The following is a 24,567-nucleotide window of genomic DNA, read 5'->3' as shown; positions in this document are numbered from 1 at the left end:
AAATAACAATTTAAAAATAATAGAGAAGTTGGACCTCATCATAATTCAAAAAGTATCAAAGAATACTACAAAGGAAATTGAAACATTGTGATTAGGAGAAAATATCTGCAAATCATGTATCTGATAAGGACTTCTATCTGGAACATAAAAAGAACACTTTCAACTCAACAATTCAGTGACAAATAGTCCAAATTTAAAAAGGGTAGATAGGCATTCTCCAAAGAAGATATATCAGTGCCCCATAAGGACATGAAAACATTCTTCTCAACATCATTAGCCATTAAGATAATGGAAATCAAAATTACAGTGAGATTCCACTTCATATCCACAAGAATAGCTAGAACAAGAAAAGACAGAAAATAACAAACGTAGGCAAGAGTTTTGAGTAATTGGACCTTTAGATACTGCTTGTGGGAACGTAAAATGGTGCAGTTACTTTGGAAAATAGTCTCTAAGTTCCTCAAGTGATTAAATGTAGAATTATTATGTGACCCAGTGGTTTCACTTAGGTATATATCCAAAATCACCGAAAACATATTTTCCACACAAAAACTTGTACATAAATATTAGCATTCCTCATAATAGCTAAAAAGTGAAAGCAATTCAAACATCCATAAACAAATGAATGGATAAATAAATTGCAATATATTCACACAATGGAATATTATTCAGCTATAAAAATATTTGAAGTACTAATGTGTTACAAATGAGATAAACCTCAAGAACATTATCTAAGTTAAATAAACCAGAAACATGAAGCCACATCATATATGTTTTATTTATATAAAACATCTAGAATAGGAAAATCCATAGAGATAGAAAGTAATTCAGTGTTTGCTGAGGGATTGGGGGAAAGAGGAAATGGGGAGTGACTGCTAATAGAAATGGAGGGATTTTTGTTTTATTTTTAAGGATAAGAATGTTCTGGAAGTAGATAGTTGTGATGCTCACACAACCTTGTGAATATACTAAAAATGACTGAATTGTATACTTCAAAAAAGTGAATTTTGACTCTGATCCTCCCTGTTCCACAGACAGCCACATCCTCTCCAGCAGGGCCAGCTGATCCCTGAGACATGATGGGGAAGTTTGGAGAAAACAGATTTGGCCATACTGGGCACCTAGTCACCAGGGTTGCTTTTAACTCTGGTGAAGTGGATACTGTCACCATCAATGACCCCTTCATTGACCTCAACTATGTGGTCTACATGTTCCATTATGATTGCATTCATGGCAAGTTCCAAGGCACAGTCAAGGCAAAGAATGGGAAGCTTGTCATCAATGGGAAGGCCATCACCATCTTCCAGGAGCGAGATCCTGCCAGCATCAAATGGGGTGATGCTGGTGCTGAACATGTTGTGCAGTCCACCAGTGTCTTCACTACTTTGGAGAAGGCTGGGGCTCACTTGAAGGGTGGAGCCAAAAGGGTCATCATCTCTGCCCCTTCTGCTGATGCTCCTGTGTTTGTGATGGGTATGAACCACGAGACCTATGAAAACATTCACACAATAGTCAGCAATACCTCCTGTACTACCAACTGCTTAGTCCCCCTGGCCAAGGTCATTCATGACAACTTTGGCATCATGGAGGGACTCATGATCACAGTCTGCACTGTCACTACCACCTAGAAGACCATGGATGACCCCTCTGGGAAACTGTGGCACAGCAGCCATGGGCTTTCCACAACATCATTCCTGTATCTACTGGCACGGTCAAGGCTATGGGCAAGGTCATTCCTCAGCTGAATGGGAAGCTCACTGTCTTGGCCTTCCATGTCCCTACTGCCAATGTGTCAGTCATGGATCTGACATACCATCCAGAGAAAGCTACCAAATATGAAGACATGGAGAAGATGGTGAAGAAGGCATCAGAGAGCCCCCTAAAGGGGATCCTGGGCTGCATTGAGGACTAGGTTGTCTCCAGCAACTTAAATGGTGACATGCAGTCTTCTGCCTTTGATGCTGGGGCTGGCATTGCCCTCTTTCTCAGGCTCATTTACTGGTATGACAATGACTATCACTACAGCAGCAGGGTGGTGGACCTTATGGGCCACATGGCCTCCAAAGAGTCAGAGCTCCCAGGACCACCAGTCCAAGTGAAAGCACAAGAGAAAGAGAGAGACCCTCAGCTGCTGGGGAGTCCCTGTACCAACTCAGTCCCCCAACACACTGAGAATACCCCCTCCCTTTCCATCCCAGGTGCCCTGAACAAGGGAAGGGGTCAAGGGAGTACTACCTTGTCATGTACCATCAATAAGGTCCTGTGCATACAGCCAAAAAAAAAAAAAAAGTGACTTTTATATCATGTGAATTATATCTCAACTTAAAAAAAAATAGCATTTTCAATCACTCCAAAAAAAAATGAAATATTTACTTAAAAAAGGCGAAAGATTTATACGTTTTGAAGAGAAACAAAGAGAGTGAAATATTTACTTAATAAAATATGTTCAGAATCTATATGCTGAGTTACATAATACTGATTTTTTTAAAAAATCAAGAAGTCCTAAATAAATGAAGAGACATACTGACTCAACAGGGTATCAATATTGATTCTTCCCAAATTTATCTTTAGATTTAATACAATTCCTTTCAAAATCCTAACAGAGCGCTTTGTAGATACAGAAAGGCTAAGAATTACATGAAAATGTAAGGGAAACTAAATAGCTAAAACTGCCTTAAAAATTAATAAATGGGGGGAAATTGCTTTTCCTGGATTAAGGATTACTATATAGCTACAATAATAAAAAATGTGGGATATGTACGGGCATGGATACATAGATCAATGTAACAAAAAACTCAGAAACATGTTCCTAGAATTATGTTTAACTCATTTTCCACAAAGGCTTAAAAGCAATTAAATAGAGGAAGCATGGTGAATGAAAACTAACTCAAAATGAATTATGAGCCCACATGTAAAATACAAAACTATAAAACATGTAGGAAAAAAATCAGGAGAAAAATTTTTGGTTCTAGATCTAGGTAAGACTTCTTATATTTGACACCAATAAGATGATCCAAAAAATAAAATATTACTATACCAGACCTTATCAAAATGAATAACATATTTTGTGAAAGCCTAAGTTTAGAAGATAAAAAGAAAAGCTACAAATAGGGAGGTAATATTTGCAGTCCACATATCTGGCAAAAAAAAAAAAAAAAAAAAACCCAAACAGTATTTAAAACATGTAAAGAACTCAAAACTCAACAGAAAAAAAAAAAAAAAATCCAATTAGAAAAAGGGCAAAACATACGAACAAACATTTTACAAAAGTGACTATCAAATAACAAATAGTCACATGAATAGCTGTTCAATATTCTTAGCAATCAGAGAAATACAAATTAAAGCCACAATGAGATATAACTACCCACATGTCAGAATGGCTAAAATAAGAAGATAGTGACAACACCAAATGCCAGTAAGGATGCAGAAAAATTGGATCACTGACATGTTACTGGTAAGAAGGTAAAATAATACAACCATTTTGGAAAACAATAGGCCATTTCTTATAACATTAAACAAATAACATAGGAGCCGGCAGTTGCATTTTTTGACATCTATACCATAGGAATCAAAACTTATGTTCACACAATAACCTGTACACAAATGTCCAGAGCAGCTTTATTCATAATAGGTTAAAAAGGAAACAGTCCAGATGCCCTGAAGCAGGGCTATAAATCCACATCATAAAGCACCACTTAGAAATATAAAAGAATAAACTATTGATACACACATCATCTTGGATGAATCTCCAGGAAATTATGCTGAATAAAAAAAAAATCCCTAAAACATACATATCATGAGACCCCACTTGTTTAACATATTATATGTGATAAACATTTAGAAATTGAGAACAGATTTGTCATTGCCTAGAGTCAGAGACAAGGGTAAGGCAGCAGGTGGTATTATATATAAATGGCAAATCAAGGGATCATTGTAGTGAAGGAACCATTTAATATCTTGACTATGGTTATGGATATAAGACCTACACATGTGAAAAAGAGTAGAACTGAATACACACGCATACTCATGCTCATACATACACAAAAATAAGTAAAACTGTGTAAATCTGAATTAGACTATTGGATTGTATCAATGTCAACATATACATTGTGATATTATACTAAAATTTTTTAAATTGTAAATGTAGAAAACTGGGTAAAATGTACATGGACTCTTTCTGTATTATTTACTGCAACTGCATGTGAATCTGCCACTATCTCAATAAAATGTCAAATAAAATGCAAAAAGAAAAGTTTATGGCATGCAAGAACTAATCGTAACAAAGCATTGTGTCTATGTTAAATCAGGCTTTAGAATGAAAATATCAAAATACTTAAATAAGGACACTACATAATGATAAAATAGATAATTCACTAGGAACACACAACAATACTACATTTGTGTGTCCTCACAATAGAGCTTCAGTATAATTGAAGGAAATCTAAAGAATTGAAAGGAAAAATAGACAAATCCACTATGCTAGTTGGATATCTCAACATTCCTCTCTTAGTAATTGATAAACCAGTAGAAAGAAAATGAGCAAGGGTATAGAAGACCTGAACAACGTTTCAGCAAATTTGACCTAATGAACATTCACAGTACAATTCACTTTAACAACAGAAAAATGCACACTATTTTCAAGTGCACATGTAACATTGGCCATAATAAACCATATACTGGATTATAAAACAATCCAACAAAATTTTAACAAATGAAAACATAGTATGTTCTGGGATCATAATGAAATCAAATTACAGAAACAGACAAATATTTGATGATTCCGTAAATTAAACAAGTCTCTAAATTATTACAAGCTCACATCAAAAGCTTCGTGAAATTAAAAAATATTTTGACATGAATTAAAATGAAAAACATCAAATTTTATTGATTGAAGCCAAAACAATAGAGAGAAATATAGTGCATTTATTTATATCAGTAAAGAAAAAAAGTTTCAAATCAGTGACCTAAGCTGTCACATAATAAAATTACAAAAATTTAATCCTAAAGTACAAAAAAGGAGCATAAATCAATGAAATTTTAAAAAATCAAAGGCGACATTCATATATAAAAAAGCTGGTTCTTTGAAAAAAATCAACAAAATAGATAACATCTGTTCAAAACAATATTGGTAAACTTTAAAAAAGAAAAATAAGAAAATGTTATGAACAATATGGGAACTTTAAATATGTGGAAACTTTGTGTTCACATATTTAAAACTTACATGAAATGGAGCAATTCCTCAAAACACACAAATAACAAAACTAACTTAAATAGAAATAAATAGCCTGAGTTTTCCAATATCTACTACAAAATTAATTTGTGATTTAATAGCTTTTGACAAAAACAACTAAAACTTCTGGTTCAAATGGCTTCACTGGATAAATATTACCAATTATACACAGATTATTTCAGAAAATTGAAGAGGAGGGAATATTTCTCAACTCATTTTAAGAAATGCACATGACCCTGATACATTAACCAGAAACAGGAATTACAAGAAAAGCAAACTACACACCAATATTCCTTATAAACATATATATATAAAATCTTCATTAAAAAAAAATAGCAAATTGAATCCAGCAATATATATAAAGCAACAATATATCATTACCAAGTAGGTTTTATCCTGGGAATGGAAAGGTTAACTGATAATTAAAATCAATCAATGTAATTCACCATATCAATAAACTAAAAAAGAAATATAGGATCATGTTAATAGATATAGAAAAGACATTTTATTATTTTTTAAATGCTCAGTAAAATAGGGATGTATATAACTTATTTAATCTGTTAAAGGACACCAGCAAAAATCACACATATCATACAATGAACATCATGCTTAATGATGAAAGATAGCATTTTTCCCCTAAATTTGGGAACAAAGTTAGGATATCCTTTCTCACTGTTTCTATTCAATATTGAACTAGATGGTCTAATCACAGGCAGTGAAAAGAAATAGAAAGCAAACATATTGAAAAGATCCATTTCACTGCGTCATTATTAACAAATGACATGATTGTCTAGGTAAAAAATCCAAAGGCATCTACAATGAAGTGACTAGAAATAATGAGTAAGTTTAGCAAGTTTAAAGGATATAAGGTCAATTTACTAAAGCCAATTGCATTTCTGTATACTTGAAATGAATAGATGAACTCAAAAAAAAAAAAGGAACAGAAAAATATATAATACCGTCACAAAATAAAAGTTACAAGCCTAACGAAATACGTATAATATTTATACGTGCAAAACTATAAACACTGATGAATGATTCAAAGACAATATAAATGGAGAGATATAACATGTTCACATATTGTGGACTCAATTAGGTAAGATGTCAGTTCTTCCTCACATGATCAATAGATTCAATGCAATTCTAATTAAAATTTCGAGAGAAATGAGAACAAATACGGCAAATAATGTGTAGGATTAATACAAAATTAGATTTGACATTATGGACTATTAAGATTCCAGGCATCCCTAGGTGCCACTGGAACATACTTTAAGAAACAAATTTTTTTTAAAAAATGAATATTTTGAAAGGATAAATTTGATCATTCAATGATGAAGAATATTAATTCTATATTGTACATTTTTAAATGTATTCATTTAGTAATATGTCATATAAAATAAATGGAGGTCTTATGATAATTCTAATTATGCTTTTAAAATCTGTTTGCCTACATAACCTTTTCCAGAGACAAAGGAAACAATGAATTATGGCCATTCTTACATGGATTTTGGCACTGTGTGTTCCTGGAAAGTCTGGCATCTAAACTTCAATCTAGAGATAAATAATATGTTTTATAAATAATGCATGACAATGGACTTGATCTCACATTTAATTGCTATGTGTTTTATTGGCCACACCTGGTAATTTTTCTTAACCGCCTAACATTCTAAAAGATCTTAAATATCTATTTGCCCTTGATTAGAGTGTGTCAAATTACTGAAATTATTAAAACAGAAACGGAGATCCATCCGATCATAGTATGACTATGCATCAACTGTGTTTTATTAATAAGCAATCTCAAGACTACTCAGATGCTTGTTTATCATTTATTTTTTAACAAACTAAGAAAGTAAATCAAATGCATTTCTTCTGAAAACTTTTAAACAAAAATAATTGTTTTCTTCTAAAGGTATGTCTCCTCTCCATTTGCAAAGATTTTTAATTGATACCTTCTTAACTATAGAATAGGGGATTCAAAACTGAACTGTGACAGGTTATGGATATCATAGTAACATAACCCAAGCTGTTTTCACTGTTCTTTCGCCTATCTCCTCTACTCTGTCTTTCCTCCGAACAAAGGGATTTGCCACAATTTCTAATCTGGAAGTGATGGTGACACAGTCTGAGTCCCTGTGGTTAGCTACATTTAGCAATGCAACAAGGAAAATGAAGTCTAATAGTATAGTTAATGGTCTTCATGGAGAGAGGTAATGGGAATCAAAGGACTTGGCCCACTTAGAAAAAAAAAAAAGTACATGTGAAGTAAATGATTGTGCATGTTCATGCAACATTCTGTCTTTTTTTATATGTGAATGTTTCTGTCTGATGCTTTTATATAATCCCTCCCTCACCCCCTCAGGAAATTCTCTTTTACAATGGGTGAAAACTATAGTTTAAAATTCTGTAACTACTCTGTAATTATTTAAATTAGAAAGGATTGAATTTAGCATTATGAAATATAGATTTTCCTTGACTTACAATGAGATTATGTATCCATAAAACCATCATAAATTGAGAATAAGCCTAAATTGAAAGTACATTTAATACAACTAACAAACCGAACATCATAGCTCTGCCTACCCTACCTTAAACATGCTTAGAACACATATGTTAGCCTGCAGTTGGGCAAAGTCATCTAACACAAAAGCCTATTTTATAATAAAGTATTGACTATCTCATGTAATTTATCAGTACAGTATCAGTTGTTTACCCTTATGATCACATGGCTGACTGAGAGCTGCCCAGCATCAGGAAAGAGTATTGTACCACATATCACTAGACTGGGAAAAGATTAAAATTCAAAATTCAAAGTATAGTTTCTATTGAATGCATATTGCATCTATACCATTGTAAAATAGAAAAATCCTAAGTTGAACCACCGTTAAGTGAAGGACCATCTGTACCATATATAATTCATTGGCAGCTAATCTTTAACTCTACAATTAAGGTTTAATTTAGATAATAGCCTTAGAAAGGGCTTAAGGAGATATAATTTTGAAATATATTTTCAGGTGACTTCATTGTTTAACATTTCAAACCAAATATGAAAAGTGTTAATGCAAAATATATTCACAATTCAGAATTTTCACTCATGAGCCTTTGTTTAAAGGCAGTAACTTGTCTTATAACAGGATGCCACACTGAACGGAGCTGGCCCTCTAATGAATATTCTCATGCAGACATTTACATAGATGTAATCAATTTCTTTGCATAGAAAACATTTGGACGCCAAAATGATAGTAAATGTAGGAAATGGAAAAAAAAAAAAAAAACATTGTAGGCATCAAAGCAGAATTAAGGAAGTTTTTCTGTTGGTTAGTAACTTTCAAATATTTCCTTTATCTTTATCACAGTAAGTGACATTAAGATGATAACTAAGAATATTGCACTTTATTTTAAATATTTATGCAATTATAGAGGCAGCAGAGTCTGATATTCATACTATGAGAACTAAGGTGATAATTCAGTTTTTGCTAAATTCTGGCTTGCCCAGGATAGTCCCAATTTTTGTCCAAGAGTAATTATTTACAGCTACCAACTTTACTCCCATGGTTTGGATAATAATTTACAAGGTTTCCCGAGTTATCAATTTCTACAACTTAGCAAGGGACCAGTGGAGATCTCAGTACTGACAGTACCAAAAATATCCAAGAAAAATTTTTCACAGATCTTGGTCCACTTTGATTTTTTAGATGATGTTTAGGTGCTTCAAAATTTCCTCAGGTGTGTTTCCAGGATCCTTATCCACAGCAAAAATTCCAACAGCGGGAAAAAAAAAATTATATTTAAAAAAATAAAGTTGATATAATTTGAATGGAGGTTGCGAAAGAGGGTTTACAGCTAATATATATTTTTAAATGACCTTGCTTATATTAGCCCTCTTAAGCTTCTGCCTCAATGTTTCTGTAATATTGTTTTAAATGAAAAATGAATGGATGAATAACAAGTCTCTAATTGTATCTCATATTTTTCCCATTATGTGTCTGATTTTTTCTTCCTTCCTTTCTTCCTTCCTTTCTTCCTTCTTTCTTTCTTTTTCTTGGTCATAAATGTTTTTAAGTTTTATTGAAGAATAATTGATGTACAAAAATTATAAATATTCAATGTATATATCTTAATGAGTTTGGACATATGTTTACACATGTAATAGCATCACAATCAAGGCACTAAACATATCCATCACCTTCAAAAATATACTCATGGTCTTTTGTGTTTTGGTGTGTCTGTGTGTGTGTGTGTGTGTCTATGTCTGTGTCTGTGTCTGTGTTTAGTAAGAACATTTAACATGAGATATATCCTCTTAATAAACTTTAAGGTACACAATACTGTATCATTAACTATAGATACTATTTTGTACAGCAGATCTCTAGAACTTGTTTGCCTTACATAACTGAAACTCCATACCCATTGAGCAATAATTGCTCATTTCCTCCTCCTTCCAGCTCCTGGAAACCACCATCCAAAAACGACATACAAATGGCCATCAGCTATACTAAATTGTGCTCATCATCACTAATCATCAGGGAAATGTACAACAAAATCATAATGAGATATCACTTCCTCATACCTATTAGAAAGGCTATTACAAAAAAGAAAAAATTAAAAATAAAAGGTTGGAAAAGAAGCAGAGAAATTGAAATTCCTTATAAACTATTGGTGGTAATAAAAATTGGTGCAGCCATAATAGAAAAGAGCACAGAGGTTACTCAAAAAATTAAAAAATATGACTACCAGATAATCCAGAATCCCACTTCTGGGTATATATCCAAAGGAAATGGAATCAAGATGCCCAAAAGACATCGGCAGTCCCATATTCATTGCAGCATCATTCGTGATAGCCGAAATATAAAACAACACAAATGTCCATTGACAAATGAATGGGCAAAGAAAATGTTGTATGTACTTACAATGGCATATTATTTAAACTTAAAGTAGAAGAAAATCCTTATGAACCTAATAGATATCATGCTAAGTGAAATAAGCCAGTTACACAAGGACAAATACTGTGTGATTCCATTTATACGAGGTGCCTAAAAGAGTATCAATGTCTTTCTGGATTTTTATGAGCACTCTAGACATTTCTACTTAGATGGGCAACTAGAACATTAAACTGAATATTCCTGGTAAACTGATTCTCTGTTGTGTAAGATGCTGTTGATGCCCCCACCAAGGTCTTCTTTACCCTGCCGGGCACCCATCTTTTTGTCAATGTGAATTTTTACAGCTATGTCACAGATGTGTCCCTTCTCCAGAGAACTGCTCTAGCAGAATAACTCTACAGTGGAAGTTATGGTCCCGAGCACCCAAACACCCATGTCAACCAGGCCAAGGCCAGAATTTATCTGACGTTACATCATTGCATGTCTCCTTCTCCTTCCTTATTCTGCTTTCTTTGTGCTGTTCCATGCTTCCCTGAAGAGCACTGCTTCAGTAAACATACCCTTGAATCCCTGGCTCAGACTCCGCTTCTCGGATACTCATCCTAAGACATCTATCCACTTTTGACCCAAACATTCTCTGAATCACATAAGCTCAAATTCCACGTACATTTTATATTATTTCTCTTTCTCCATTTTAACTGACCTCAAATCATTCATGAAGTCCCCCTGCATGACTTAAATGCATTGACTTATTTCCTTATTCGCCTTTATTAATCTATACTTTTTTCTTTGTTACTAATTCTGGCTTACTTGTGTAACTTTCTCAATAACATCAGCTTCATCCACCGTTCTTCCACTTCATTTTGACAGCAACATTAAGCTAATCTTATTTTTATTATGATTGTTATTAATCTCAAAACCTTAAAATGGCTTTCCTAGTTTAAGAAAACAATGCGTCCACAATTCTCTACAATTTGATCACCCCAAAACTCCCCAAATTTTAGCTAAACCTTATATAAATCCTCTTAACTGTAAACCAAGCAAGATGACCCTCCTTCAACTTCACTCAAAATTCCAGCATTGATGCTCGCTTCTGTAAGAACTTCGTCATGAATTCTTTCCTGATTATCTGTCAGAAATAATTTCTTCCTTATTTGAATTCACAGACACGTTGTAGAACTCATGGCACATGCTGTATAGGCATTCAATATTAGTCATTTCTAAATTATTTATTTCCCTTGTTAGGTTGAAACACCGTGTGTCACTCATTTCTTTTAGGCTTTCATAGTGTCTTGTATCAATCACAAAACAAGGTCTGTGCATCTCAGTATACTTATTATTATGAGGTTGTTCTTTCTGGTAAAACTTAATCTTGAAGTGTTTACATCAACCCCCTTAGGGGGCTGAAAATTTACCTATAAGTTTCTGAATGACTGTGGTTATTGTGAGGAAAATGGAATTAGTTTAGTCAGGCCCTCTTGCCTCATATCCGGCTGGGTGTGATTCAGCACATCTGTTGTAAACAAGTTACATAAGAGTAGTGTTAGTGCGCATGTCCGCCCATGAACCCTGTGGCTCGTTGCTACTACTGTGTACGTTGGTAAATAAGACAATGGCTTCAAACCGCTGGTGGTGGGGCTCACATCTGAAATAAAGCATGTCAACTTTGCCGGTGGCTACTCCATTTTTCTTTCGCTTACCTGACTCACGACCTGCACAGGACTGGGTAGAGGGATCTGTGATCCAGCCTGACAACTGGCATAGTTGTATTAAGAATTATAGGCAGGTAAGGAAGCCACTAGCCCCTTAGGATAGGGAGGAAATGTTGCTACCTTCCAGTATGTGGTACCCGGCAGCCACTTTCCTGTTGACCAGGGTCTGGCTGTTGCTCACTGTACTACAGGTCAACACGGACCAGGCACTCTATGAAGTGGTGTGGCTTTGAGATTTGCAGTAGAAAACAGAGTTGTTCAAAGCGTGGGTACTTGTTCTGGAGGCTGAAGTACAGCAAGAGGTTACTCCTGCTTTCAACACTGAGGACGAGGCCAAACCTGACGGTGAGTGGGGGAGACTGTCCGTCCCCTGGCACAACCTGCTGTGCATCAGAAACTAAAGCATGAACAGCCCATGGATCCAGCTGGACAACCGGTAGGCATAAGTGACCCAATTCACTACTTATGTCCCCTACACTCAAGCTGAGTTAGTGGACTTGGGGAAACAGTTTCTCCAGAAACAGGGCAAACCCCTAGCTGCTTGGCTTTTGTGGCTGTGGGGCCTGGGGTCTGAAGGTGTAATGTGCTCTGGTGAGGTGAAGGGAAAGTTGGCTTCCATCACCATGCACCCATCTCTGCAGCAGTGACTACAGAACAGCCACAGATAGGCATCAGGACAAGATGATCACTCTTTGATGGAACAGGTGAATGCAGCCGTCCGGACCGTGTGGATGAATACTGGAGAACTGCCCGAAACTGTGAGTAGACAGAAAAAGTATGTCAAACTGGTTCAAACAATTTGGGAGCTGGGGATGCGACAGACCATGTTTAATGTGAACCCCCATGGCCCAGATGATGAATGTTTTACCAACAGCATGAGAGACATAGTGCTGCAAAATGCTCCGTTGACATCTTTGGGTCACTGATGGCAATACTGGCCCCATAAGTGGTCGCCCTATGCATGAAGTAATGACCATAATAGCCAGTTTGGGCGAGGCGGAGGGGAGGAGACAAGCAAAGGGGGTCTGAAAGGTGGCTAAGACTAAATCCCCAAGAAATGTTCAGGATTTTATCTTAAAGGGACCGAGCAAGAACTGCTATATGTAGATGTGGTTTGACTTGCTTATGGCAAGAGTTGATAGGGAAAAAAATGACTGGCAGCCAAATGCAGTCTTGTTTGCCTTGTGGCAACAATTGTGCCCCGAACAGAAAACAGCAGTGTGTAATACCAAACTTCCCCGAGAGACACATAACAAGGTATGCTCAGTAAATTTAAATGATTTTTTGGTTACTACCATGGAGGCAGATGGGCTGTTCTGTTTTGATTAGAGAGCAAGCTGAAGTGCTTGTCTTTTGGGGGCAGGAGAGGACCGGAGGCCTTACATTGAACTAGCAATAGATTGTTCAGGGATAAATGTGCAGCGTGTATTGGCATTGATGGACACTGGCTCAGAATGTAGCCTGAAATATGGCAACACAGATAAGTTTCCAGGGGCCACAGTGAATGTTGATGGCTATGGAGGGCATTCTATTACAGTCAAAGCTATGTCTTTGCCTCTGGGCATAGGACAATACCCCCTCATGTATATACTGTATATATCTCCCCAGTAGCTGATTACATCTTGTGTATAAACGTACTTTATGGGTTATACCTGGAAATGATAGTTGGAGAATTCCGGCTGCAGATATAGAGAGTGAAGCCTGTGTTACAGGGACATGCTAAACATGACACACAGGTATTATCCAAGCCAAGGTGTGTGGTTAATGTGAAATAGTATCACCTGCCAGGAGGACATGTGGAGATAGGTGCCACTATATTGGAATTAGAAAAGGTTGGCATCATTTGTCCTGCACATATTCAATTTAGCACCCCCATATGGCCAGTGAAAAAACCTGATAAGACTGGGAGGATGACTGTGTATTATCAAGAACAAAACAATGTAGTGCCTCCTTTGCACATGGCTGTGCCTTCGGTTCACAACTTGGTGGATCAGCTGATGACTCAGCTAGGAACTTTTCATGATTGGACCTTGCAAATGCTTTTTTTCTCTCTCTCAACCTCAGCTGATAGCCAAGATCAATTTGCCTTCACCTGGGAAGGAAGGCAATGGACTTTTCAAGTGTTGCCCCAAGGCTGCCTGCATAGCCCAAACATCTATCATGGTTTAGTGGCTGGGGACCCAGCCAAGTGTACTAGGTCCAGCATGGTTACAAAGTTTCATTCTATAGACGATGTTTTACTAACCTTTGATTCTCTTGCAGATTTAACCAAGGCAGCTCCAACGCTGCTAGGCTATTTGGAACAATGTGAGTGGGCCATATATAAGGGTCTTACCCTTTGGATCTCTACTTGGAAATATCAACAGTGGATGGTAGGCCACTGACCCCTGTAGGGACAGGCCATGTGGCAAGAGTTATGGGAATTAGGACATGAAAAGGAAATAACTCTTTGCCATGTCACAGGGCACTTCCCCTTAACCAGTCCAGGCAATGATGAAGCTGATGCACTGGCTAAGGTAAGATGGCTGGAGAGAGCCCCAACCACGAATGTGGCCCAGTGGTTACACTGATGAATGCTGCAAGACCATGCAGTCAATGGCTCAAAAGTGGAACCAGCCCATAAAATTGGAAGGTGTAGTAAATGCATGTTGCATTTGTCTGGCTTATGCTCAAGAGAGTTCATACCCCCAGCAGATGTCACATACCAATGGGCAAATAACTCATAGACAGGTGCCCCTGACTCAATGGCAAGTGGATTTTATGGGACCACTGCAAAGGTCAAAGAATTTCAGGTGTGTCTTCACAGCTGTTGATATGGCAACTGGTCTTCTGTTTGTATGACCTTGTAAGGCCCCAGACCAGGTAAGCACTATTAAGGTGTTGAATAGACTTATGGCCATGTATGGTTGGCTCCTAGTCATGGAAAGTGATAATAAAACCAACTTTACTGGACATGAAGCATAGAATTGGGCTTCTCAGTTGTCCATTCAGTGGAAGTCACACGTGCTGTATTATCCCCAGGCAGCAGGAATGATTGAACGGTTCAATGGTCTTCTGGAAAAGGGACTAAGGCTACCTGCCAAACCCCCATCCATGAAGGTGTGGACATAGCAGTTATGGCTGACAGTCAGGATCTTAAATGAGAGTCCCCTCAAGGGCACTCCCTCTACAGTGGAGGTTCTGTTGCATAGAGCCGCAGTACCTGTTTCTGCAACCATTCCTTCCAGGATGGTATGCTGGCATGTGTTCTGCCAGAGGGATGAGAACTCCCTCTATTGGTGCCAATAACCTTTTTGTCTTTTCGTCCACAGCACTGTGGCTGCAGGCACCAGAGTCAAGTGGACACATACATACTTTGTGTGGCCAATGTGTCAGCTTCTGAATACACAAGGAATTTCCTACCAGTGTGGCTACAGGATTCCTATGGAAAATCACCCCAATGATGACTACTAACCAAACATGTATATGGGTGGGGTTTTCATGGCTAATAGTTGAAAGGATAGAGCTATGGGGACAAGCCTTAAGGTGTATAGAACATACAATAGCTACGGGGGTTATATGGATGCAAGTGTCAGCCGTCCTCCTTTCTAAGGGAACACTGTGGAAGATCACAGATGCGTAGATTGTACAGTGAGGTTCCCTGAAGGGGCAGAGGTGAGGAAAATGGAGTTAGTTTAGTCAGGCCCTCTCACCTCATATCCAGCTGGGTATGATTCAGCATATCCATTGTAAAAAGTTACATAAGAGCAGTGTTAGTGCGCATGTGCACCCATGTACCCCTTGGTTCATTGCCACTATTGTGTACGTGAAGACAACAGCTTCGAACCACTGGTGGTGGAGCTCATGTCTGAAATAAAGCATGTCAACCTTGCTGGCAGCTATTTGATTTTTCTTTCGCTTACCTGACTCACGACCTGCACAGGACTGGGTAGAGGGGTCTGTGATCCAGCCTGACAGTTATAATCACAAATTGTGATCCTAGTAAATTAAATAAAGCAAAGGCTTTCAAATACATTTTTAAAAGAAAGTTCATCCCAATAACCTGACAAATTATTAGAAATGCAAGTGCCTGGGCACCATTTTCAGAGGTTTCATGTCAATGAACCTGGAGTAATTTCTGGGGTAATTCTAAAGAACACCAAGATCCAAATTAAAAAAACCCCAAAATAGAACCTAAGCTCCAAGCAGAACTAATTAGAATCAGTCCTTGATAACAGTATTCACAAATTAGTTTGATATCACTTCCTGGTAATCTCAACCTTTATTTTAGTTAATGATGTTGTTGTCATTTTAACTTATCTGGAATCTATCCCTTTTCTGTAACCAAATTGCTTTACTTTTCATCTAAAATAGTTTTAACCCTTACTGGCCATTTTCTTTCAGAGCTAATGCTAGAGTGGCTTCTAGGTAAGGGAATCAGAGTTTTATTTAGGACTGGCAAGTATATAGTGAATTGAAGAACATTTTTCGAAAACCAAAGAATGAATTTAGATAGATAGATGGATAGATAGATAAAGAGAGACAGAGTTAAGTGAGGGAGTTAGACAAATTTTATAGGCATAGGGAAGAGAAAAGCCCTGGAGTGGGAGCTTACTGTAGTAATTGAAGAACAGAAAGGAGGCTGACGTCTCTGGAGTAGAGAGGAGTGAGATGGAGTGTAGAAGGAGATGAGCCATTAATAAAAAATTTTTTAAAAAAAGAAGAAGAGGAAGAATGCCACAGTTTCAATCTGAATGCTCGGTTTTACTTCTGTCTCTAGAACTAATTGGTTGCACACACACACACACAAGATCATAAGTATACAGTGGGTGTCATAATCCTTGATGACTTCATCTAGGCAATGAAAGTGCTTGATCATATATGTGAAACTAAAGTTTCTTCCAGCCTTTAAATTTTGACAGAAGTACTTATTTAGACCCACATAGATAGTTGAGAATAAGTTTCATGGGCAGAAATTATTGAGGTATTGGAAAATGAAAATGGATGTAACAAACCATCCATGGAATCCTAAGAATCTTATAAAAGTCTTAAGTGGCAATGATTATGAAGTTCAGCCTACACACAGCTCTTTTTCAAGTCTCTTCTCTATCCATCGACCTCAATTTCTCTGGAGTGCTTTTGAACATTTCATGTTAAATGAGAGGAGACAAGAAAGTATCAAGTAAACAAACTGACTTATGAAGGTAATAATAGCATACATGTCACAATTGTGGTGCAAACATTATGAAAAACACAACTGATGTCAGTATATGTCCATTTTTTTTTTTTTTTTGCATGTTCAGAATAGGAGTTTGCCTGATAGTCAAATAGGTCTCAATGATAAAGCAATATTCCAAATGATATTATTAAGAAAAAAATCAAATAAATTAGAAAATTTGCTGAGAAAAAATTATATTACATTTGAAAGGGTCTATCAAGGATTAACAAGTTTTACTACCTTCATCCTAGAATAAATTGGCAAGATATTTCAAGCTTTTTTTGTACTGCAGCTAACTTTCTGTCGTATTGACAATAATGTGAGAATGTTATTAGCTATAACATGAGAATGGTAGCAGAGGCTCTAATACCCTGTCAACACCAATTTTAGTGATTTTTTTTTCAAATATCAAAATCGCAACATAAATAAACTACAAAATATAAATGTCTGTAGGAGTGGGTTTTGATCTTATTTAACTTTGTGGGAGCAACTTTAGATCACTTCATGTTGTACTATTTTTTCCTTAATAATGTGCCCATGCATATAGATCTGAAGTGTTGTCTTCAGTTAAGTTTTAGTAAGTTAATAAATAAGCCACATGGCACTTAAAAAAAAAAGACAGAGATTAAAAAAAAAAAAAAGTCTGGCCAGTTAGCTCAGTTGGTTGGACCACAGCCTTATAACACCAAGGTCAAGGGTTCGGATCCCTGTACCGGCCAGCCATTAAAAATAAATAAATAAGTAAACAAAGTATTAAAAAAAAAAAAAGGTAGGGAGGAGATTTTTGTTTTCAAAGGTCTTAGTAAGCCTGTTATCCCTTGATATCTTACCAAATTTTTACTTAGGGCATTTGGGATCTAACATTTTCATCTTTCATTTCCCTTGTGACATTTCACCCAGACTTAACAGTGTTCTGTGCTAATACAATTTTCTGAAATTTTTATTTTATATGGTAAGAATTTCATTTCTAGTCATAGCTTCATATACTGTAAAGGCAAAGCACTGGAGGAAAAATAAAATATTTAAATATTTTAGGACAAAAATAAAGCAATATACACATAACCTCTGAAAATTGTCCTGTGTAATCTACATACAAACTTTTTGCAAACCTAAAAATGAGCTAATGAAAAAACTTACATTCTGCACATTTGAATTAATAAGAATGGTAAATTAAGGCTAATCATATCTAGGAATAAAGCTATTGTTTATGTTTAGTTAAATTATTAATTCTATGATGTATTTAAATTATTGATTTAATTCTATTGATTTGACTGAAGCAAAAAAAAAAGGGTGGGAAACATTAAGAACAGAAGGTGGCAGGGCTGTCTTGAAAACGTGTAAACACTTTCCTGCTAATAAATGTTTGTGCTGCCCTTACATATTTTTCCACATGATATATAGAAAAAGGTTCAGGTTTTCACACTCAGTGCTGCAGATATTAAAGTGACACTTTAATTACACTAGAGTAATAATGCCATTGTAACCGCAATGTGTTTTACACTTCATATATATATATATATATATATATATATATATATATATATATATATTCCAAGTTTTAAACTATTTGAAACAAAAATAATATATTCCTACTGAAAATATTTGCTAGGGATGGATCAATATTTGTGTTAGAATAACATGCCATCTGCAGATATTCTTAAAAACTTCTTAATGTTCATTTTATAAACTTTGTTAAGATGACACCTTTAAATTAATGACTACATTTAGTTTAGGTAGCAAGATGTTGGATTTCTTTCCAACACAACAGGTTTAAAGTAGGCTTACCAAGAAAATATTCCTGGTACCATTGGAACTCCCCTTACATTTTAGCATAATCAATGAAAATTTTGTAGTTTTATAATAGCCAAATAGATGTTATAAAATGATTCTAATGAAGGCTATTTAGGACTGGTAATTTCTCTAATTGCATTATGAAAGCTAAAGTAAAGACAGTGATATTAATCTGAATAATCTTTCTATTAAATGAAAAATAAGGAAGAAAAATGACAAAAAAATATAATGTAGTTTTTATAAACAGATCATCGGCTACTGTTTTTGAAAGCGGAATCTCACTTTCCTTCACGTATGTCTAAACCCAAATATTTTCATATTAACTGCCCAAAATGGTGACTCTCCCATAAGTTTCTGGTTATTTCTTTAATGGCATTACATATTTAAGCTAAAAAAGATTGGAAAACACACACGCGCGCAAAAATAAAATGTCTTCAGAGGAAATGTGGAAAATTCGTAGCTGTATTAAAAAGTAATAATAATTAATTGCAGTTTTGTCCGAGGCATAACCCACTTTTAATAATGTAGTGCTTTTTATTCCATTATATCAATATTTCTACTAATCTATACTTTTAATAATATTAAAATGATTTCTAGGTGGCATGCTGATGTATATACATAAGATGTATATAAATATAACACAACAATTTTGCATAGCGTGTATGATTATTTTCCCTATTACAGATAAGGAAACTGACATACAGAGAGATTAAGTTATTTGACGAAGGTTACCGAGTTAATGAGTAGTTGAGTTCAGGACTGAACCAAGATGCAAGTCCTTAATTTTAGAAAAGTCCCACCACCTAAATTGAGTCACAATGAGCCAGCAAAGAAAAAATAACTCAGAGGAAACCAGTTAGCTTTAACAATCAGAAACTGTATTCATAAAATTGAAATTCTTGGAAGAATGATAAAAACCTTAAAAAATAATGAAGTACTTATGGAAATTTAGGTGTTTAGGCGCAGCAGAGAAACATGCACCCACGACCTCCTCCCACACACACCAATTTTTTTAAAGCTAAAGTACATAGTCTCCTGATTTAAAATTTCAGTGGATAAAACAAAGAGGCAGTGCTCAAACTTTAAATTTGACTTATGGGAGTGGAATATCACATGAAATTAATAATAATAAAATAAATAAAGCACAAGTATAAAACTAGGGAAATTATGAGAAGGATAACAAATTGGAGGATAAATTGAGAACTGATGGAAAAAATAGAAAGGATGAAAAAGAAACAATAGAAGGAGCAACGATCTAAAAATATTTTGAGAAAATTTCCCTTAGATTTGAAATTTGAATATTTAAAAAAATTTCCCTTAGATTAGGTAAGGTTTCTAAAATCCTGATATGGGTTCTAAGAACAAAAAAAAAGCCCCAGTGATTTCAAGGATGGTTGTCAAAATTCTGAATTCCACATGCTAAAGAAAAGAATCTTACCACTTTGAAAGCAACTTCCAGTGAATATAATATTTTGTTAAATTCCCTTTGGCCTATGCTCCCTATCAATTAATCATTCAGTTCCCTCAAGTTCAAGTCCATTTCCTCCAAATTCCATTTGTAAGACTGATATCCTATAATTTGTCTCAAAACCTTTACCACTTCATATCAAACATGATTCAGCAGTCATGTGGGTATGAAGTTAACGTCTTGGTGTTTTCACGCCCTACCTTTTTTTTTGCCAAAAAGTGCCTTACACTAATATTATGATTTATGGATCTGAAAAATTATCCTTCTCATAGCATCAATCTCTAAAAACACCAAAGATCAGATTGCAAATAAGCCAGACTAACATAAAGTTCTAACTCACTATCAAACTTCACTAACAATTTCAAAGATACAATCATTCAAGAGGCACAGTCGAAACTGGGAAATATTTGGGACTTGTAGCATGATGATACAGCATGTCCTTTCTTCCTAAATCAGACATGTTCTGGGTCAGGTAGATAGATAAGATTTCTAAATTGTGTGGTATCTTGGACATCAAACAATTCCATGTTCTAATCAGTTACATGACTTATGTAATATTATGAACTAAGTGAACTAAACCTCGATAATCCATTTACTCCAGGCTCGCTTGCCATAGCCATGCTAGACAATTAGGTACATTCTGTGAAAGCATTTCATGGACAAAGACTCTGCTGCTACCAATAGTAACTTAGTTTGTTTGCCAAGAGGCCCATTATTAGTATATCTTAAAGAGATGAGGTAAAATTAACTGTCTTTTTTATTTCATAGTACAGAATATCCCCAATCTTCTTCCCCTAGAGTAACAGGAGAGAGAAGATCATAAACTAGCCACTAGAACATTTCTTTCTCAAAATTAAAAAGAAATACCTTATGGTCAAGTAAAATGTAATCCAGCAAAGCAAAAGTAATTCAATATTAGGAAATACAGAAAACTAATTTATTATGTTAACAAAATTCAGGAGAAAAATTGTATAAATATCTTTATTTAGGCATAAAATTCATTTTAATAGTTCAATATATATTTGTGTTAAAAGTACTTACTTAAAAATACTTGTTACCAATATATGATGTTATATCTTAGTTCAGCAGTTCACTTTTTTCTTAAGGGAAGCAAACTGGAGATTTTCTTTTTTAAGAGAGAAACAAAACTAGAATGCTCAATGTTTTTGCTACTATTTAAGATTGTGTTGGAAGTATTAGACAATGTATTCAGGTAAGAAAAAAAAGTAAAAGCAGAATAATTATACGAAGACTATAAAATCATCTCTAACTTTAAAATACAAGATTATTTACAAATAAAGCCCCCCAAATCAGTATAATTAGAAAATTTAATAAAGAGACATATTGTGACTCAAAAAGCAAAAATCAATTAGCAGCATAGAACAATAAAAAGTGGTAGATATAATAGAAGTGAAGACCTTATATTTTATTGCTTAGAATAAATAAATAGATATTTAGAAATAAACTAAAAGAGAACATCCATAACAGATTTGAAGGAAAATATAAAGCAAATATTCCAACCTATTAAAACACACAAAAGACGGTTTGAACATATGGAAGACATACCGTGTTTCTGCGTAACATTAGTGAATATAATAGATATCAGTTCTCCCTGAGACATTTAAAATGTTATCAGTATTCTAAGAAAAGTTTCATCAGATTTTTTTTTTCCTTGAACTAAACAAGTTGATTTTAAAGTTTATTAGGAGAAATGAGAAAGAAAAAATAGTTATAGAAGTCCTGAAAAAAATAGAGCCAAGTGGGTTATCTAGCCCAACCAAATAAAGCGAACATTTTTGAAGTCAAAGAATGTGGTATTAGCCCAGGATTACAGACAGGATGATAAAATAGAAAGGAAAATTCAGAAATAGATTACAATGTATATGGAAATTTAATTTGGCTATATGTCCCTAATGAGCTATTTGAAGATAAAAAGATTTCCCAAGAAATCTTAATATATCATATCCAAATAGGTCATGTATTTAATTGTAAAATGTGAAATCATAGAAGTATCAGAATCAAAAAAGGATAATTTTTTTTTTTATAATCTGGAGTGAGGAAAACTTTTCTATCTTAAAATCAATATTCAGAAATAAAAAGAAAAAAAAGGACACATTTGACTATCTAAAAGTAAAAATAACTTACATGCCTAAAGGAGAAATAAAACAATTTGCAAATAGGAAAATATTTGCAAGTTAAATCACATAACAATGCTTACAAATAAAGAAGAAAAGACCAACAAATCTACAGAATAAAATTGAAAAGAGATTTGAACTTAGAAAAACAAATATAAATACCCCTTCCCATATGAAAAGATGCTAAGACTCTCATAGTAAGAGATATGGAAATAAAAAACAGCACTAAGATTGCATTTCTTGCTAAATTACCAAATATCAGAAATTTGATAACATACTCTCTGGCATAGTTTTTTAAAACAGACTTGTCATTTCTGGTGAGATTGAAAATTGTCACTACACTTATGGAGGTAAATTTGGCACCGGATAGAAAAATTGCATACGATTTACTCATTGATCCAGCAAGTTACTTTTAAGACATTTCTCAAAGAAGTACTGGCAAAATATAGAAATTACATAGACCTTGTAACCTTATGTATAATAATAAAAGACGATACAACCAGAGTTCCATCAATATGGCACTATTTGAATATTTCTCTTAATTATTATGCCCTATTACTATCTACTGAAAATACCTAAAAATAAGGAGCAACCCAGAAACAATAACTACTCCTAACAACCAAATAGTCGGCTCCATATCACATGCAAAGCTGTAACGAAGAACTACATAACTGCAGAAAAAAAATGACAACTGTCTATCTTCCTATGTAGAGTGTTGTCTAGCACATTTTTAAAATACATTTTATTGTGTAGTTTGAGGTGTACAACATGATGCATACGTTAAATGATAAAAAGTGGAGGAAAGAATATATAATTAAATAGCACTTTTCTAAGATGTGTAGGATGTACATATATGTGTATTTACCTATTTTTAAACATGGAAATGGAAATCATAAACTAGAGAAGGGCATTAAGAACTTTCAGGGAATAGGAATTACAGTATAGTGGAAATAGGAATGGGATGAAAGAATAGTGCCCTTTAAATATCACTTGTGTCATATATTTGTGTAGTTTACACAATTCTAAAACAAGATTAAAGAAAATAAAAAAGAAGCAAACACTAGTAATTTAAAACAAAATTGGTTTAATGAACATTACTGCCTATCAATTCATCAATTCAGTGTCTTAACTGAAGACAGAATTTTTTGAAGTGATTTTAAAATACAGTATTTTGATTGTATAACTCTAGTGAAATATACTCTAGAGCAAAAGAACTGCAACAAAAATCTTAAATTATTTTCAATAATAATATTGTTAGTAATAATATTGATGCTTACATTTAGAAAAAGTAAATATATGCATATAGAGAAAGAAATTCTATCATTAGGGAGAATGGTTGTCAATGTAGAATAGAGATGCAAATATGAAACTGAAAAAGATAAGTACAAACCCTGAAAAATGAATTCATCATGTATGTTCTCATAAATATTTTGCCCCAGATCTGTTCACTGAAAACACCTAAAAACAATTGACCTATCTCAGTAACAATAAGTACTGTTAGAAACCAGTTATCTCTATATAACATTTTTCTCAAAAAAAGTATGGATCTTTGGAGAAATGGTCAATTCCCTGGTATTGAGCATTAAAGGTATCAGATAAATGTATAATATTTCATTACACCATAAAGCAAAAAAGGTATATCAAAGATTGTTTTTGCAAAAGGACTCAGATGCCAGCTTTGAGTTGCTCCTACTGGACAAATTGGGGCAATTGAACATGAAAAGGAAATTTTCCCTACCTTATTAAAATATATCATGTATATTTATGTAAAATTTTTGCACTTATACCTTTTTAAAAAAACTAATCATCTTTGAAGATACTAGGGAAACCATTCATTATTCTGAAAGCCAAGAAGTGAAAGAAACAAGATTTCCTTCTTTTTCTTTACAAACTAAATCTCTGGGTAGCCAAATAGTAGATGTAGGAAAGATAATTCATATAGATAGAAATTATAGCAATTTTAAAATATGTCCACCTATTCTTTAATAATCCTCTCTACCAGAGATGGAACCTAGTTCCACTCCTCATTTCTAATGAACAGAATGTGGCAGAAATGAGACTGTATGACTTCCAAGACTTGTTATAAATGACATTATGACTTTTTTTTTTTTTTTTGATACATTTCTTGGATCCCTTACACTGAGGGAACTAGCT

The 24,567-nt window shown here is 34.6% G+C and overlaps 1 pseudogene; it reads left to right on the top strand.

The window, feature by feature from the left end:
- Positions 1–1,079: 1,079 nt before the first annotated feature.
- Positions 1,080–24,567, top strand: part of LOC134370539 (glyceraldehyde-3-phosphate dehydrogenase-like) — a 42,472-nt pseudogene continuing 18,984 nt past the window's right edge.

This window comes from Cynocephalus volans, chromosome 2 (genome assembly GCF_027409185.1).
Source record: "Cynocephalus volans isolate mCynVol1 chromosome 2, mCynVol1.pri, whole genome shotgun sequence".
NCBI lineage: Eukaryota > Metazoa > Chordata > Mammalia > Dermoptera > Cynocephalidae > Cynocephalus > Cynocephalus volans.
The sequence above is the reverse complement of the archived record's forward strand: the minus strand, read 5'-3'. Positions and strand labels throughout refer to the sequence as shown.